At 40.2% G+C, this 19952-nt stretch overlaps 1 protein-coding gene across 4 annotated transcripts in view; it reads right to left on the bottom strand.

Annotated features, from left to right (window-relative positions):
* LOC122615194 overlaps positions 1 to 19952 on the bottom strand; it is a 72040-nt gene that overhangs the window by 25197 nt on the left and 26891 nt on the right. The gene's annotated exons all lie outside the window — the stretch shown is intronic.

The following is a 19952-nucleotide window of genomic DNA, read 5'->3' as shown; positions in this document are numbered from 1 at the left end:
GGCTTTGTGCATTGGTCTCGCGTTGCCGTGATCCTAGACCCATAACATCAGGGAGCCATCCCCATGTATACACACAGTAGCCACCTTAACGGTAGCACAGATCCCAGCCGAGTTAGAAAAGAGGAACTGGGAGAAAAACGAGTTGTGTCACGGTGCTTGGGATTTTTCAACGTGTAACGCTACCTGTCGCTGGACTGTGTGGTTGGGTTTGAGTTCGGGGCAGTGTATTTCATTCCATTCCATTCAAACTGCCGGATTTCGGCCTCGCGTTGTGCTGGGCAAAACTATCTTTAAACACGCACAACGCATTATACGAGCACCTCGCATGCACACGTCGTCGCTGGTGCCACGTCTGTAGTAAAACCATGCCAGAACAACCAGGACCCGGTCGAAGAGAACGGGAGACGGGATGGGTGGTTGTCCCAGTCAACGTATTTCCCGAGTGCTTTCTAGCCACGCCACCACCTGAATTTCATTCCTGCGATTTCCCCAACCACCACTAGATACATCCCCTTGATTTCCCCGCTTTTCCGATCACCGCTTTCCACTTCTTGCTGTTTGCCGGCGACAGTTGTCGGCTGCTCCTGCTCTGCATGGCGTTTCCCACTTCTTTGGCGATACACTGGAAAAGGGGTATTCTCTTTGGAACCAGGATGCTGTTGGGAAATGTGGGTCTACAGCACCAATAAGTCGAATCAAATGGAAAAAAATCTAAAACAGTTAAATATCGTAAATCTCAGATTATTTTATCGATTGATTTCTAATGATCTTAGAGATAAGTATCGCAAACTATTATTTTATAAATCTTTTCAAAACTAACTATGGAAGCGAGAAAATATGGTTGTAGTTACTTATGCAAATACTTTCAGGATGCGAATGTGTCTATGAAACTCTCAAACTAACTTGCCCAGACTTTGAAGTTCTTTCTTTTAGCACGGTATAGCTTAGTTTAGGTTTGCGTTGGCTTTCCTTTCAGTTTTATTTCAGCTAAGTGAAATGTGCAGTAACCCGCACACCGAACCAAAATCGGAGGACACAGAGAGCGATGTAAAATGTAAAAAAAGAAAAAAAATATTCCGGTTGAAGCAGCAGTCGTCGCAGTTTCGTGGCTGGCTGTTCCTTAAATAAATTTAGCTTAGTTTTGAATGGTTTTTGCACTTGAGAGGTTTATATTTTGCACTGCGCCCTTCTGTCTGAATGTGCGATTCTGTGCTGTGTGTGCGAGAGACATTTGAGAATTAGATTTGCATCAGTTGAGTTGGCGTAAATGCATTTCGGGGGCTATGGGGTAATCTCGGTGTGGCAGCAGCATATTTACGCCTCAACTCGTTCTACTCAATTGCCGAGGCGTGTGGAAATGCTTTTTAAGCGATTCCTTTGGCTTAAAACCGAACAGAAAAGCATTTATCTACCGTAGTTTAAATAAAATGACAGCAAATATGAAATACTGGATGGCTTTAGCTGTGGACACATGCATTATTTATAAAACTTTTTTTAGACATTGGTATATGTACATACATATGTACATATTATTTGAAAACCATAATAATAAGAACAGACCTCCTATATAAACCAAATAGTATTTAATAAACTTTCTTGAAAATTTAAGAAATGTGTTACTTATTTTTTCCAGGCGTCCCCTTAAACATCTAACATTATTTTTGATTTTGAATCACACAAAAGTATTGCTGTTAACGAAATGTTCAAAACTTTTCGAATGGATTCTCAGTCGATCAAACTTTGGGTTGAATCTTAAACCTGTTTACTGCCCCATTTCGATCGCTGAGATACATTCGTATCTGGATATCTTTATACGGAACTGATGTTTGCAATGACAAATTGCCTAAGCAGTGACAGCAGAAACTTAAAGCTCGGTGCCACGAAATGTTGCAATTTATGCAAAGAAATGCAGCAACCAAGTTGCCAACCCCGCCCATCGCCCATCTGTGTGGCTACTTTTTATGCTGCCGCAAACAATTCAGATTGTTTTTTTTTTTTACTTTTTTTTTTTGCTTTCGCCGCTGTTGAATGTTGGCCATAAATTGTTGCACACAGTGCGTTTCGTTTGGTTTGGTTTCGTTTTGCAGTTTGCAATTCGCAGTTTTGCAGCATATTTCAGTGAGATGCCCTTTGTTGCAGCTACAGGGTTTTCATTCGCCATCGTTGTTTATGCTTTCCATTTTATACTCATACATAAATACATGTTCTGCAGTGTACATGCATAACTATACATAGCACATGTACACATGCTGCACGGCTGAAGTAATTCATAAACAGGCAACTTGGGTGGCACCCGCAATCGCCGGCCAAGTCTGAAGAAATAAATACGGAAAGTAATGTTAAAGTCCAAAAAACAAAAGTGCTGCATTTTACTGATTAAATGTTGCGATGCAGAAGGTATATATTTTAGCCTTTATCGACGTATGAACGTGGAGACCTTGATAAATTTAAAAGCTAGAAAATTAGGATTAAACTGCGCTAGAGTGCTATAAAACTTTGGCACGCTTAGAAATCGCAAGCGTGGCAGTTTTCATTTTTTAGGTTGTACTTTTCTTCTTAACAAAATTAACGCTATTCATTTTATTCTAACTAACTGAATAACGGGAGCTTCTTTAGTTTTTTAAAGTTTGAGAAAATACTTAAATTAAATTAAATTTTACTAGTGTAGTGCCAAAGGACATGTCCTGCGGAACTGGGGATGGCGGGAGCTGTAGCCCACACCAATCTATGTGTATAGAGGAGAACCCGCAGCTTGAAGGCTTCGCATATTTTGTTCAATCCACACGAGAGAGCCCCACGAAACTAACAACTCCGCGGAGAGTATTTATGAGCCAGGTCGGACGGCAGACATATTTGTATTTTTATACCCGTTACTCGTAGAGTAAAAGGGTATACTAGATTCGTTGAAAAGTATGTAACAGGCAGAAGGAAGCGTTTCCGACCATATAAAGTATATATATTCTTGATCAGGATCAATAGCCGAGTCGATCTGGCCATGTCCGTCTGTCCGTCCGTCTGTCTGTCCGTCTGTCTGTCCGTCCGTATGAACGTCGAGATCTCAGGAACTACAAAAGCTAGAAAGTTGAGATTAAGCATACAGACTCCAGGGACATAGACGCAGCGCAAGTTTGTCGATTCATGTTGCCACGCCCACTCTAACGCCCACAAACCGCCCAAAACTGCCACGCCCACACTTTTAAAAAATGTTTTGATATTTTTTCATTTTTGTATTAGTGTTGTAAATTTCTATCGATTTGCCAAAAAACTTTTTGCCACGCCCACTCTAACGCCGACAAACCGCACAAATCTGCCACGCCCACACTTTTGAAAAATGTTTTGATATTTTTTCATTTTTGTATTAGTCTTCTAAATTTCTATCGATTTGCTAAAAAACGTTTTGCCACGCCCACTCTAACGCCCACAAACCGCCAAAAACTGTCAGTGCTGAAGACTCTCCTTCGCACTTCCACTAGCTGAGTAACGGGTATCAGATAGTCGGGGAACTCGACTATAGCGTTCTCTCTTGTTTGACTTTGCTGTCTGCACTTTCAGCATGCGTTAACTTTTCTGCAGCACTATGCAATGAGTTTCTAGCAGCAGTTTCCAGAATTCATAGTCTTCCATAGTCATCGTCATCGTCATCGTCTTCGGCATTGGCGACTTCAGTCAACGGCAAATATTTTGCATCTTTTATCTATCTTTCATGATTGTGTAATTTGAAACCTTATGCGCCATTAATTGAATGCGTATGCGTCAGGTAACCAAAATAAGAGTTCCTTTCTTATATTCATTTTGGAAATTTTGAATGTTTTTTGTTCAGTTTGTACTCAATTTTGCTTGAAGTAATATACATATACATTTTTTGCAAATACCCATTAAAACACTCTATTCACATTTCAGGGAACTACTCAGTCGACGAGGCATTTTCGCTTCGGAGGCCATCATTTTCCCTGAGTCTTTTATTATTATTTCTTGGTGGAACGTTGGCGGCGGCCTGTCAAACTCCATTTGCATTTGCCAAAACGTTGTCGAAATTGTTTCTCTTTGTCTAGCGACCAGCGCAAAAAGAAAGAATGAAGATAGAGATGGAGATGGCACACTATGTTACAGTCATCCATCCATCCATTTGCCTAATATATCTTCATAGTCGCCGGTTTACGGCCTGTTTGGCCGTCTATAGCTATCTGCCAACGGAATCTGTCGCCCCTCCCACAGTTCGTCCCCTTTGCCACCACCCAGTGCATCACGGCTTCTTCTGTCATCGTCTGTCTGCCAAACTGTGGAGATTGTAATTTTTTCGAGTTCTCGAGCTTCCGTATACTAAAGCGACCGACAGCCTCGGACTCGGACTCGGACCCTGTGCCTCCTTTTCAACGCCACTGATTTCTGTCTGGACGGGATGGGCTGCTTTGTTTGTGCTTCATATTTACGACTGGTCCAGTCGCAGGAGGATGGAATCTGCTACTGGGACGACTGAGGCACTGTGCGAAAGTTGCTACAAAAATATTGAATTTGAGTTTGGGCTTTAGACACACTTCTTAGCTTTACAAAAATTGTGCAAATTAAACAGCACGTTCAGCTGCAACGTTCACAATTTAAAAAAAATGTTTTGACTTTATTTTATTTTACTATTTTCTCTTGTCGACTAACGGGTAGCTAATACTCGAGGAAAACGCATGTGGCTTGTTTCAACTGTATTTTCGACGCAAAGCATACATTCGCACACTCGTCGAAACGAGTATCAAATGCCCTCATTTTTTAAACGACAGCGGCGGCAATTCCTCAAGTGTTTGGCTGCCACGGCCGCTGGTCGCTCCACTTGAAAATTGGGCATCAAATGTCAGCGTCAGCTTTTGTCGTTTGCATTTGATTTTCACTAGTTCCCGGCTTGGTTGGTTCCCACCCTCGAGATGTCTATGTCTGTCCATCGAATTTAAATGAGTTTTTCAAATACTTGTGCACGTACGAACTACGGTAGTCGGCGGCATCACCAACAACTTTCATTTATTCCTTTATCTTCTGGCACGCACTGACATTTCCTCTATATAGCCCACCACTATTCCGGATTGTATTCAAACTTCAGGCCCCAAACGCAGAACAAACAAGAGAGAATGCTATAGTCGAGTTCCCCGACTATCTGATACCCGTTACTCAGTTTTTCGAAGTGCGAAGAGTCTTCAGCACATACAGTTTTTGGCGGTTTTGTGGGCGTTAGAGTGGGCGTGGCAGCTTTGGGCGGTTTGTGGGCGTTAAAGTGGGCGTGGCAACATGAATCGACAAACTTGCGCTGCGTCTATGTCCCTGGAGTCTGTATGCTTAATCTCAACTTTCTAGCTTTTGTAGTTCCTGAGATCTCGACATTCATACGGACGGACAGACGGACATGGCCAAATCGACTCGGCTACTGATCCTGATCAAGAATATATATACTTTATATGGTCGGAAACGCTTCCTTCTCCCTGTTACATACTTTTCAACGAATCTAATATACCCTCTACGAGTAACGGGTATAAAAACTCAACTCTAACTCCGGCTCTCAATTCAATTCATGCTCTGTCATTTTTAATGAATCTCTTAATTGTCGTCCAAGTTGGGTGGACTTGAGTTCTCAAGTGTTTTCAAGGGATATGGAATTGAAGAGTGGAAATTGAGGGAGTCTTCACAGGCTGCCAAAACAGTTGAGAAATACGAGAAGCGAAGATGTTTCGCTTGAAATGAAGTCGCAACGATCCGAATAGTCGAGATTTGATGAGGGATATTTTCAGAATTGTTGGGGATTTCTGATCTGCACGCTCTTTTGTCGGCTGAAGTTGATTGGCAGGAAACTGAAATGGAAATCTGTAAACCGGTTATAGTTGTGCTGCTGAAGTAACGGAACTTCTATCTAAAGTATCTAGCACTTTTATATTATTAATTTTTATTAATGTATTGAAATACTTGTTTAATTTGCATACCCTTACATTTCGTATGCAAATGATTTTAACGCCACTACTGAATATAAAAGAAAACACATTAAGTTCCGGGTCAATTACGCCTTAAAAAAAATTTTAGGACACTCACTGCAAAGCAATTAAAATTCCATTTACAAGCTGCAAATGCACGAGTTATTTGTAAAGCATAAACAACGGAATCGTAAAATGCTGACATGTTTTATTTCCATACTCCTTCACAATCAACACCTTTTTAACACTAAATGTTCACTGCAGACCAATTCGACTACTCGTAGCCCATAAAAATTCCGAAAAGAAGTTCCAAACAGAATGTGAGTTCCCGAAAAAATCTCATTCCACAGGGACGACATTGCAACTCCATCAAAATGGTTCGCACAACATGAAATTACTCATAAAAGTGCGACCCCAAAACAAAAAACCAGAAGGAAAAAGGAACAAGTACGTATGGTATACACACGGGTAGAAGTAAAGTGTCTCGTGGCTGTCGTTTCACGTCAACATCTCTCTGAGCCGCATCCTCCATTTGATGGTACTGGTACTGGGAAGTTGAAAGTCTTTTTACCCATTTTTGGCAGGGAGTCACTACTCTTGGGCACCTCGCCTCGTGGTCGGCGGCTTCTAACAAATTTAAATGGCTTAAATTAAAACTTAAATTTGGCGCCCAGTTATCATGGCCTGGTGTGTGCATTGTATCAAGACAACTGGCTTTTCTAACGAACAGGCCTCACACATGCACAGTTCCACTGTAAGAAATATCCTCAGATTTATTACCCGTTTTTTTCGACTGTAAGTTTCTTTCTAAAACCTAAACAACTGAAATGGGCACGTACATATATTTTAGCCAAGCGCGTAGAAACGTAGGAACTCGATGAGTTTTTCTTGGCCCCGGACGCAACCTCATCATTTGCCACGCATTATTCGGCATAAAATTTCATTCACACCATTTATTTTGAAGAAAGGGGCGTCGAGACGAGACAGTGGGAATGTGCTCCGGAATTAGAAAAATACATGGGAATGGGAGTGCGCTTATTGTTGACATTTTGGCTCAACACTCCTGGCACACGCATCAGCAAATTGTGTGAGTTATAGCCTTTGGATATCGAATGGGAAGAAGGCTCCTCATCGCTCCTCTCGTATTTATGGAGAACATAATAGACATATGGGCATGACACTCATTCCGCTGAGGTCGGCCGCTAATTAAGTGCAGCCAAACATGACTTTTTATAACTCAGATTTATGTTGATTTTATGGCCGCCCAATTCAGAGGGGACCATCCACTTGAGGATGCTTTTGGGGCTTCCCAAGCTTCTGCTTGGCTTGAGATCAATCAGCCAGGCGATATATGTGATATGTAATTAAGACTAACGTTACTGTTTATATATCTCTGCAACTTCGGACTGGCGGTATTTCTGGCGCTACTTCTGAAGGTCCGAATTTCCTTGTGCTGCTATGAAATTTGATTGCGTTTTACGTCTATTCCACCACACTTGCATGTGATTAGAGAATGCAGCACCAACCAGCATCTACATAAAGTAACCTGTGGGAACTCAGTGGGGCACGAATTAACAAAAATTGAGAACCGTAGCCACAACTTTTTCGTTCAGTTTTGATTATGTCTGCATTTCTGTTTGTTCAACTTTCTTTCGTCTGTATACTTTTCATTTTTTGTAGCTACTATTGATTTTTTAATTAGCATTATACAAAATATTTTTGTAACCCCGCTGTTAAATGTGACAACTAAGAGTACACACATTTCATTAGGGTGTCAAAACTAAAAAGAAAAGTTCTCGACTACTCTATGTATGTTAAAATGTATATTCAAAGACAAGAAAAATATGTAAATATGTTATTTTGTAGATAATAAAATTTTAAACATATAGTGTCTTCCTATACAAAATATATCAAAGCAGTTAAAAAAAATTTTTTTTTTTAAAGTTTTTATTCAAAATTACGAAAAGTTTTCCTAGAAAAATTTTTGATTGACATCATTAATGGGCATTTTATTGCAAAACCATATATTGCATAATTTAATGCGAGATTTTATTTTTAGGTAGGTATTCGATATTAATATTGAAATCGAACATACAAGTTGTATTTTTCCAATAGCTGAATAGCAAAAGCTTCTCTTTTTTATGAATACATTATTATGAATACCTTAATATATTCAGCCCAAGGAAATATCTCAAATTTCACCCTCTGCCAAACAATTGTGTTTCGATTCACCTATTTAATTTGTGAAGGCAAATGCAATGGCAAATGCCCAATTCGCTTCAGTTCACTCTGTCGCGCTTTAAGCGACCAATTTAATTCCGATTTAATTCGAGCCTAATCCCAGGCGCCAGCCAAGAAAGAAGCATTTCCCAGGCATAATCCTCTGCTCTGCCCTACTTAGAATAATTTGAAAACTTTGAGCAGCAACTTTTTACCAGCGCATGCAGCTGTGACGCGATTGCTCCGAGGCAGGGGTACGTGGGTGGTAATCAGCGTTGCGAAGTAGCAAAGAAATAGCTTTTATTCTTTAATAAATATAGGGCATGCTTGTCTATAGAAAACGGTGTGATCTTGGATTCCAGCAAAAACAATTATATTTTGGAGAAATAGAATATCACAAATACGATTAGTCTATTTTGTCATATAAATGACACTGATTATAAAAAATAGCTAGACACTCATTACTGCTGGCAAGGCATATTTCAGTCGGTCAATTTATCTGGCCAATATTGTGGACACTGGAAGGATCATCTTCGGTCCGTGGGCCAGTTTATGCCTACGGTTATCACATCATTATTCAAGCATCCACTGCTGGTTTACTTAAAATTTTTTCCTCCATTTTCCCTCGTTTTCCAGAGGCCTTTGTCAACGCCAAAACTTAAGTTAAGCCACTTGAGCGACATTGTTGAAATCGGTAATTTGCCTGCTGCCTCGTCTCCCGATTCGATTCTCGTTTTCCAGTCCTCGGCGGCAATAAAAAACGCGACGAGCGGCTGGCAAAGACGGCTAACGACTTGAAAATCCTTATTAATCACAGACAGTCGCGGGTCCGGTCGGCCTTCTCCTGCTCGTGGCCATAAAAAGTCAATGCTGCCACTGATAAGCAAACGGGCGACATGGCAAACGGACGAACGCAACAGAGCAACATAGTAACGCCAAATAAAGCGAGACAGACCAGATATCTTGCGTCTTCTACCAACTCCGATCCCAACCTGCCACAGCTCATTTTCAATTAATTAATACAACATTCCAGCACTATTATCTTGGCATATCTCAAATATTTCCTTTAATTACGCCAAGCGAAGGAAAGGCAAGAGTGTTATCCGCAACAGCAAAAATCTGACACCTCTAACAATCAATACATCATCATAATTGCGGCATGCAAAAATAAGCGAAGAAAAAGCTACAAAAAAAAAATAAAGGAGTACGGATAAATAAGAAACAGACACGCACTCACACAATTACAGGCACGATCCCAAGGACTAGGCCACTCCATCTTCCCCTTCTAATGTAATGTAAAAAAAATTTATGCTATTCAAAATTAGCAAAGTGTTATCTAAACGCATAAATTACATGCACGTACAGTGCAAAAGTGGGTGGCGGAGGGGTTCCAATGGGCTGCATGCAAATTGCCAGCGAGCCTCCTCTTATGTTTCCACAGGATATATATACACATATAAATGCTATATGTGTGCTAGTGCGATAAGTTGAAAGACATTTTGCTGAAGAAGCTGCCACAGCATCCAACTAGTTACTATGTGCACAGGAGGGGTCAATAAAATAGCAGCAACTCTGGGTTACTACATAATACTAATCAGAATGTCAAAGAAAAATAATCTGATTTTTATCGTATCTAAAAAATTAAAATCTACAGCTATATAAGCTTCGATTCTGTTAAATATATTATTTTATAAGCATAAGACTAGTAATTATTAGGTATATGAATTGATTCCTTTTTTCCTATAAATGTTTCCAGACTTGCAGCTTGCGTCTGTCTTTGTACGGCAATGCGGCATAAACGATGCCAACAACTGATTGTGACGTGAACTAAGCTCGTAATGAAAGCATATATACAAGTCGACCAGGACAGGCTAGAACTGAACGGAATATAGCCAAACAGATCTGGACAGAAAAGAAAAAAGGAGAGAAGAGAAGGTCGGGCACAAAGATTGCCAATAGACCGGGCCGCCAGCATCCATTGTCCATCCTCCATCTCCACTGGTTCTCCTGACCAAGATGACAACGTGGCCATGGCTTTGGCGTCTCTGGCGCTGCATTGGCCAATTGCCTGTCCCCATAATGTGAAGAAGTGCTGCAGAGCTTGATTCATCTTCAGGCACAGTGGGGTCATTTTGATTATAAGTCCCATAACTAAGATCATGCTTGTTCCGATAAAATAAATAAATAATACAAATAAAATAATAAAATGAAAAAATTACCAATGTCTATCAAATAAGAAATAATTTAATAAAACAATATTGCATTTCAAGAAATAATCAAAGGAGTTAATAATAATCGTATATATCAATAAAAATTATTAGAACATTTCTAAAGCTGTACCGAATACAAGTTATAACTAGAATGACTTATTTAGTTTGAGTTTAAAGGATTTCATTCCAAGCTTAATCACATGGAAGGCAAATTTTATAGTATAAGACACCCAGATTCAACCACTGTAGCCCACGTAACCGTGCAGTTCTTTAACTGCCTGCAAAGCAATCTCCCAACGCAGCAGCAGTCCTCCAAAGACATGGACTCCAATGACTGGAAGTCCCAACTCTGGACTTGGACTGCGAAAAACGATTCGGGATTCGCGGTTCTTGCGAACCGATTGTGCACGACTATGGCGAAATAAGATATAAGCACGACATAAATGTTACTTTATATCTGCAAGATATTGTTTTTCCAACCATACACACAAGGTTTATGATTTTCTCTAGATATTTTGTCATCTTTATTATCAGAGCGCGCCGGAGAAGAAGTTGTGGAGTCGAAGGAGAAATACAGGTAATGGCGTAAAGTAACCAAATAAGCAGAAAGCAGCTGAAGATGCGGCTAACCGGTGTCATGGGAAAAGGCCCATGGCAGGAAAATTAATAAATACAAGCGCAAGAACAAGGATGCCTGATGCATTGAATGCATTGAATGCCAGAAGCAGAAACTTAAGCTAAAGCTTAAGAAGAGCAGAGCACACCAGCAAACCAGTGCTAAAGGCCAGGTAAGTGTCAGGCCGAAAGGCAGGAAGCAACTGCATCACTTGACCAGCAGACGTCTTGCGACTCTGCAGACGACACCACAATGGAAATAAAACTGGGCAATGGCAATGGGAATAGGAATAGGAATGGGAATAGGAGCAGTTGCGTACCTTACACTTGACCACTCCACTTTGCAGCTCGGTTTCAGCTGGGCCAGGTTACTCCCTTCCTGCTCGTGGTGCGTCTTATTTATGGTTCGGTCCCTCACATAAACAACATTATTTGCCAGCCCACACCAACTCGACCCTGTCATAAACTAGTTTCACACACATCTATATATTTAAGTGCAGAGAAATAATATATTACAAATCGTAATAGGTATAGAAGTGTATAAATTTGGAACAATATTTGAGTATGTATTTAAATGAAAGCGAATTTTTAAATTAAATCAAAAAAAAAGACCAGATCTTTCGGATGGATGTAGGCCAGTTATTCAAGGCTTAAAGAGAAACCTTCTACAATATTCTTCTAGCATGCTATTTTCTACACCACAAATAGGACAGTTTCACAATTTTCCAAGCAAATTCGTTTCTGTGTACACCTCTCTTCTAAACACTTTGCCCTGGAACTTTATTAATGCGTGAGCATACACAACTTTGCTACCAAGCTCAATGCCTCCACCCTACGATTCCCAGCTCTTTGGAGGGGTTTTCTGTACGTATAGATATACGTATGTATATACATATATAACAAAAGGCGCCGTCCAGGGCATTGAGGCTTCGCTTCTTTGTTGTTGACTTAGGCCCACGCCAAGAGGCAGAAAGGCTTCTTCTTCCTAGAGTCCGGCATAAAAAACCACAAAAACCAGAGCTGGCATATTGCCGCTATTGTCTTTTATAGTTTCCTGGAACATTTGCCGCTTTGGCTTCCATCTCGAGCCACAGCAGCATACCACACCATACCATACCATACGATGCCATACCATTCCATAGCATACCGCACCACCTCCACCGTTGGTGTGGTGCAATACTTGTGCCCGAGAGCTTTCCCTGTGGTTATTTCAACAGTGCCTCGTGTGTTGTACGTCTTCGCGGTTGCCATCGGAACAGTTGGTCCCGAATATACTGCCGTATTCTTTAAATATGATTTAAAACTTTACCGCAGCCATTTGCCAACTGTAATGTGACCCAGTCAGGGGTGGACTGTAGGTCGAGGTAGTGGGCTATTGTATAAGAAAGTTATAAGAGAAGTTGTTTAAGGCAAAGCGAACATAACTTTGACAACTTTTAAGTTCTCTGAACTTTGCTTAATATTATCATTTATATATCATCTACCGAACTGATTTACTTCCTCAATGTAACACTCCCCACCATTCACTTTTATTCAATTCCAAATCCGAAGAGATGTATGTATGGCGATGTCGTTTTTTTGATTTTATGCGAAAACCAAAATCGATTAAATCGAAGAATGTCTTCCAAGTCACCAAGACAGTTGCGAAAATATATAGATGTTTTATGCCAATAGGCAAAATCTGATTTCCTATCAGAGCATAGTGGGCTTACTTGCTTTTACTAGCTCCATTCATCTGCAATCATAAACAGCACAATGGGGTGGCGCAGCTTAAACTCAATCTGCTCGGGAGTCTAGTTTAATGTGGCACATCAAAACTTAACGATAACACCTACTCCAGTTTGTTTTATGGCCACAAAATCAAACAAAAAACCGACTCGGATTCGCGGACTAGCTGCTTCTGCTAATGCCGTTGAACCATGCCAAATGGCAAATACGGACGGGAGCTCATAATTTTACACAATTGTTGCCCCTAAACTTATGAAACATGCATGTCCGTCGACACCACAAAAAAACAAAAAGCTACAAATTACGACAGCACCAAAAGGCACTTGAGCCGATGCGGCACACACAACCAACTGAAACTGCGGAAGACGTAGAAAAAATACTTAATAGGGTATCATTAAAAAAGCACAAACCATAAAAACAGAAAAACCCGAGCCCTAGACCCACGAATCTCGCTCCTAAGTTGAGTAAACGCTGCAGCAGCGGGGTAACAAATTTTTATTTGGCTTTTTTCTGGCCAAAGAGCAGCTGCCGCCGTGATCCGAAAAAGGGGAAAAATCTCAGGAGAAGAAAAGGCAGATATTACAGTTGATAATAATCCCCAGCAATGTAACTCAATCTCCGCTTCTAAGCCTCTGCCAATGAGATTCGCAAGTGGGGCAGGATGCACAAAACTCGCCAGAAGAAATAAATATGGGTATTGGGATGTTTCTCCCGAAGCTGTATTCGCTGTATAAGCTATACGAAATCCTCAGAAGTGAGGAGAGATCGAAATAACACAAAATGTACACTGGCGGATTTAAAGTTCAAGCCCACAAAGTAAGTAAAATGTTTTGTTTTTACCAGATAAACAGAAAGACATTGAAATTTGTAATGCCCATCATACTGTATAGGAATCCCGCTGACTACTTTTCCCCTCTAAATCTATCTTAGCTTAATAGCTTAAGTGCGATTTAAAATCTAGTTACTTCCCACAAGCGCATCAAAGTCCCACATTCAATCCCAGAAATATTTGAGATCTCAGCAATGCGCGATATAATGTGCATGGATGATGAAATGCAGCGATGGCTGCCAAGAAGCGGCGCTCAGCAAAGATGCAGCGGCACAGGTAGGAAAAGAACAGAATAAAGCAGAGACAGGAGGGGAGCCAACGGGGGAATTTGACTGGCTTTGGGACAATGGAACAGCCTGCTAATAACGTCCAGCGCACACATGAAACAAGATATTTGTACCGGGACCCGATGAAGTATACTTCTTCGTCTTCAGTGGCCTGTAAGACTTCGCCTGGCACTGGACCGAGGGTCTGAGGCAGAAGGCTCTTGGAAAACACCGGAACGGGTTTGTCAGTTTGACTTTGACTTCTTGCAGTCCGGCCAGTTTTTGTGATGCACTGAGAGAGAAGCAAAAAATAAGTGCGTTCTATTTTCTTGAATTTCAGTAGATTATAATGTTTGGAAAAGTTTACAAGTTACTTGAATTGAGTCTACAGGTGGGACTCGAACATTTCGGTTTCTACTCAAATTACACAAATTATTTAATTATATTATATTATATAATATTATAATATTATATATTTTATATTTATATTATAAATTTATTATATATTTTATCTATATCGTATTATATTAAATTATGAATTAGTTTTTTCCACTGTGATGATGGCACTCAGGGTGCTGCCATCCCGCAGTTTCATTTCGGGCCTCTTTGCCGCTGCTCCCTGACTTGTGTTCATCCTTGCCTTCGTTTTTAGAATTTTTTGTTTCTGGTTCTTCTTGGTTATACCAATATACAAAGAAACGACACATGCTGCATGCAGTGGGGTCTGTGGTGCGGTACTGGGACCAAAAACTCGAAACCGAGGACCCAAGACCGGACCAGGGGATCTTCGTCGGACCGGTGTGAGTAATAGGCGGCGTTGCCGTTGTAGTAAATGAGCTTACCAGGTGATACCAAAACACAAAAGAAATTATAGTAATCAAATCATTTTTATGTTAAATTATGATCGACAGCAGGCAGGCGATGCGCTGCGGTGCGGTGCGATCCGATCCGATCCGATGGCAACGATGGCAAGATGGTCTTCTGTGTTCATTGTATCTTTAAGATACAAAACTGCATGATGGCCCGTGCAGACAGTCGTTGTGGGTTTTTAATGAAACTTTATACTAAATAGCAAATTGTTGTTGGCTCTTGTTTTTTGGTTTTATGTGATGTGTGCAGCGGTTGGTCGGTCGGTTGTTCGATGGTGTTGCGCATGTCTAGCCATGGCTAATTATCTTTTGGATTGCAACAAGTTTATTAATGTTTATGTTGCACTGCTTCATTGAGGCGCGGCGGCTGTGGCAGCGCGATTTTTAAAAGCTTTCAATGAACATTTATTATGATTGCAGGCCGGTCCCATAGTCCCCGGGATGCAAGCTTCAAGTCCCTGGTCTCTGTTCCCTGTTCCCCCCAATCTTTGGATTTGCTCTGGAGGCGAGTCTTCGGCTAATAATAAACATGAATACATAGTTGTTGTTGGCTAATATATCAACATTCTGGGCCCAACAAAATATATGCTCATGGGTTACCGATCTCCTTCGCCCGAAGTCTGCACTTTGCCAGTGTTTATTCATTGTGCCAAATCCATAAATCATAGGAATTATGTTTATTCGACTGGGAACACCCAGCAAGTGCAGTTTCAGTTGCAGTTTTTCTTAATGAAAATGTTTAAATAAAAGCCCACTCAGTGTGTGCAAAATAAATCAATGGAAATAATAGAGAAGAGGACACATGCACATAATCCGGATGCTGTTCTGAGTGGATTTTAATTAAATTTGGTTTATGTGTGTGTGATTTAGAGCGCGGCAAAAATGAAAAGGATTTTTTATTCGTTTGAGTTTTTTTTTTGTTGGTGGCACATGCAAGCATTTTCACCAGCAATCAGTCAATGAAATGCGAGCTCCACCGATTGCAATTCATGGCAAATAGGTTAAAATATCTTTGAGTTATTACTCTCGAAGAGAGTGTGTGTTGAATGTTGATTGGTAGTGCGAGAAACTTAATGGCATTTCAGAATTTTAAGATTGTTGAGCGTGGATAAAACCGGATTTATTTCATTATTTTACGAAATACAAAGCCTAGTTCTCTTAGATATGGCATTAAAAATTATTACCTTAAAAAAAATGCAAGTAAACTATTAAATAACACTTAACAATTTAATATAATACACATCCTAATTAAATTTTTTTTAGTCCTAACGACCCAGCCTTTATCACACAGCATAATAAATTAATTTGCCAAAATGGCTGATAAATTTCACATGAAATAGAAAACACACAAAACCTTGACATCCAATACACCTGGTCCAAGTTGTATAAATTTTAAATTGATTTTCGTCCACACGCATACACTTTTGTCTTAAGACTGGAAGAATCCGTTCGAGCACTTACATCTGCAAATAGAGAGGGAAAATGGGAAACTTAATTAGTTAAATTCACAAACAAAGGCAAACACAAACAGAAGCAAACTCCGGAATCAGTTAGCAGATGAAGACAAATAAAAGTGAAGTGGAGTCAAGTCAAGTCCACTGTCAGGTGAAAAAGTGAGGTAAACTGCAGATATCGGCTGGGGATAAGGACCAGACCAAGCCATGAAGAACGAGACCAAAGATGCCCAAGATACCCGGGTGTAGTGTGAATCCCCCAGAGAGTGCAGTGCAAAAGGATGCAAGCCGTCACGTAGTTCTTTGGCATGTGACGTCACACACACACTCTCGCACACACAATTGCAGACATTTTAATGGCTAATTAAATTGAAACAGAGCAATGCTTTTTCCACAGCCACCCAGGCATCTGTTTCTTATTTTATTCCTTCTTCCCCAACGACAAAACTACAAATTGCCTTTCACAGCTGCAATAGTTGTGCTTGGAAATGGTAACTGGCAAATGGTCTGGTATCTTGAAACAGTAAGATGGCGCTAAAGATAATGAATCGAATGACAGGAATCTCTGCCTATTACTTAAATAGCTCAGTTGCTGTTGAAATTTTCATTTTATGCACAATTACTAATTTACCTATAAAATAAGAGATATGTTGTTTTCGGAAATTAAAAATAATTATATTATTTTATCTGAAATTTAATCTGTAAAATACAAAATCGTTCCTTGGCTTCATTTTTATGATGAAGAACATATACCTTAAATTTGCAGCAAATACACTCCTCCGTTTTTTATTGTAAAACATTAACGCTCTTCGAACTCTACAGCCGCCTAATAAATTATCGTCCACAATGAACAAGCAGAGACGAGAATCTAGAGTCTAAACCATAAGATTAAATAATCCTAATGATTCATAAATTTAACGAGTCATTCATAATTTCTGCTCTTGATAGTAATTTATTAAGTTAAATCATAATGAGTATGGGGTTAGTATCAAATCAAATTGACCAAAAAACCGGCGTTAAACGTGTGGCGGTTCATCCTCAAAGTGAATAAATCGAAATGTGTCGGGTTCCTCGGCTCCAAAAGCTGCCAAGTTGTTTCCCAAGAAGCGTATCTCAATGTTGCCTTTTTTTCGTTTTTGGATAACAGGAAATCGGTGGCAGCCTCTGAGTTTTCTAACAAGGCTTTTCGGTAGATTCTAAAACAGTATGCTAACACCTTCTCCGCGCTCTCCAGCAACTCTACGGTATTCCTAATCTCCTCGGGTCTCTGCTGTATCTACTGGACATGTGAAAAATGTTGCGCTTCTTCTGACAACTTTTGCACGATAATTAAATATTTTTAATTGCTGCCATGCACAGAATGCTGCCGCCGTTGCATTCAGCAACACTGAGGCAGCTTTGCAAAGGAGCAAAAATTATTTCCATAAAAGTGCAAATCATTAAATCTTTAGCCGCAGGGACGTAGCTCTAATATTTGCCAGAACCATTCGAGCGCATGTATCTACCAGGTGCAGAATGTTTCTGTCCTCTGTTATTTTGTTTTTTCTTCTACACAGATTTTTTACAAATCTGGCTTGCATTTTCGGATATACCATAGATTTAGTGGCTTGGTGGAGTGGACAGCATTAATGCGCAGTCGCAGTGGCAATGTCACATAGTGCTGTATATATAGCTTTCTTATTAAGTTGAACACGAGTTCTTCCAAAGGTGAAATAAAAATGGTAGATTAGCTTTAGTTTGGTTTTTAACAATTGTTGGTAAATATTCTGGAACTGAATATATTTAATGTTGCCCTTTTTTTAACTGTTACACACTTAATGTTAAATGTGGTAGTGCCACAATTGTAATTAAGAGATATGCGGATATACGATTTTATACTAGTATTTATAAAGCAACCCTATCCATTGAATTTGTTTAATAATTGACTAAGATTTTACGAAGACGTTTAGTAATGCTTGCACTCAGAATTAGCGAATTTTCCAGCAGGCACCGTTTCCAACAGAATTAAGCAACAACTAAAATGGAGTCGCAGCAGAAGTATAACTTTGTGTGAGTTGGTTTGTTTGTTTGACGATGCCATAAAGCTGAAGCTAGTTTTGTTTTTATGCATACATTGCACACAGACGAAGATCCCCTCTTAACCCCTACTTCATGCCTAACCCCCCACAACCTACTCCAGTGCCGACCTGCCCGTATGGCTTCCTTGCCGGTGCAGTTGCAGTTCCAGTCAGAGTTGCACTTAATGCATTTTTCAGTAGATGTTTTTTTATGAAAATATTTCGTGAAATTATAACGTGGCGTTTTGTTGCTGCCTTCCTCCCTACCGAGATTCCTCGTGATCTGTGGCTACTTTGGCCCATAATGGTATTTATAAGATACAGTTTCACTTTGTCAGGCTTCTTATTCAGCATGGCATATTCAGTGCGTGCTTGTATGGGTTTTCGTTGTTGGCTCTTAATGCTTCCCCCTCAGCCACTCGGCTCACTCGGAGTGATCTAGGAAGATGATCCATCAGTGAGTTGCGTAGGTGTGAAAACTAGAGGTATGCTAATGAAGCTGTTGTACCATGGGAGAGAACATACATTCCTGGGAAGCGGAGAAAGTTGTTACGCATATTTCAAGTGTTTTCCCACTGGTTTCGTACAAAAAACTTGAACAACTTATATAATGTTATTAATTTAAACTAAACGTTACCTTGGCTTGTTGCTTCGGAAAACCTCTTTACACGGTTTATTAATTAATTTCCAACTTTAAACGAATTTTGAGCTGTCTAAACAGATTAAAGTGTTTGTTTGCTATCGCACAATGGCAAATTACTTGGGCCTCACTGACCAATAGTGGTGTAGAAAAAATATCCGAACGGAAATCTGCATGGGATTAATGCAAATTTCACTTAGACAAATTGCTAAAATAAACCGCGAGATTGTTTAACCCACCCCCGAATATCCCATCACAACATCTATTCCATCATCGGAATAACAAGCGGGATGAAGGACGTATCTAATTGAAAGTCCCCAGTCCTTGCGTTGAAATCCTCAATCAACAACAGTTTTTCCAACCACTCCACTCAACGCAGCCAATTGCATGAAAGCGTAAAATCGGCTTCGTACCGAGCCGAATACACAAAAACATTCCAATCAGCGGCTTAAGAAGAACCTGGAAGGACCAACACAATTCATAGAGGGGTTGATACAGGCCACCATGAAGAATGGTTATGGAACGCAAGGAGGGTGTTTGATTTTGGGCCCACATGGAAAATTAATTAAATTTTATTGTCTTGAAATTTATGGCCATCGCTTTGTAATTGTACCCAAAATCGCTGAAATGTGTTGAAGGGAATTAAATAGAAAGGGTATAACAAGAAGCAGCCAGTTTTTTTACCAAACTATAAGCAAGCTCCATTAGCATTTTTTGCTTTGGGAAGGATGTGTAGGTGAATACTGGTCTTATTTTTAAAATTGGGGAAAAAAAGTTTTAAAATTTTTGCCCTTCTACTCGAAATAACAATTTGTGCACATTTTTCCGAGTAACCTAGCCATCCCTTACGTTGGTTGCTCCCTTGAAATGTATCTTTTGTATCTTTGTGCTTTTAACACGCATTCTAATTGCAAAAGCCGAGCTCGGAGGAGTGAAAAGAAATTATTAACAACAAAAGCAGAAGCTGGAATTCCACTTGGCTGCCATCTGGGACTGGGTTTTGCTCTGGGAATAATACTCCGTCTCCAGTTGGCGTGTGAGTAAGTGCGCCCCGAAACGGAAGGCGAGTTTGGACAGAATGGAGAGGTAAGGGTTAAGGCGAGGAGGGGTTCGGATGGGAAT

The sequence above is a fragment of the Drosophila teissieri genome, chromosome 2R, assembly GCF_016746235.2.
Source record: "Drosophila teissieri strain GT53w chromosome 2R, Prin_Dtei_1.1, whole genome shotgun sequence".
Taxonomy (NCBI): domain Eukaryota; kingdom Metazoa; phylum Arthropoda; class Insecta; order Diptera; family Drosophilidae; genus Drosophila; species Drosophila teissieri.
Note: the sequence above shows the minus strand (reverse complement) of the source record. Positions and strands in the feature narration are given on the sequence as shown.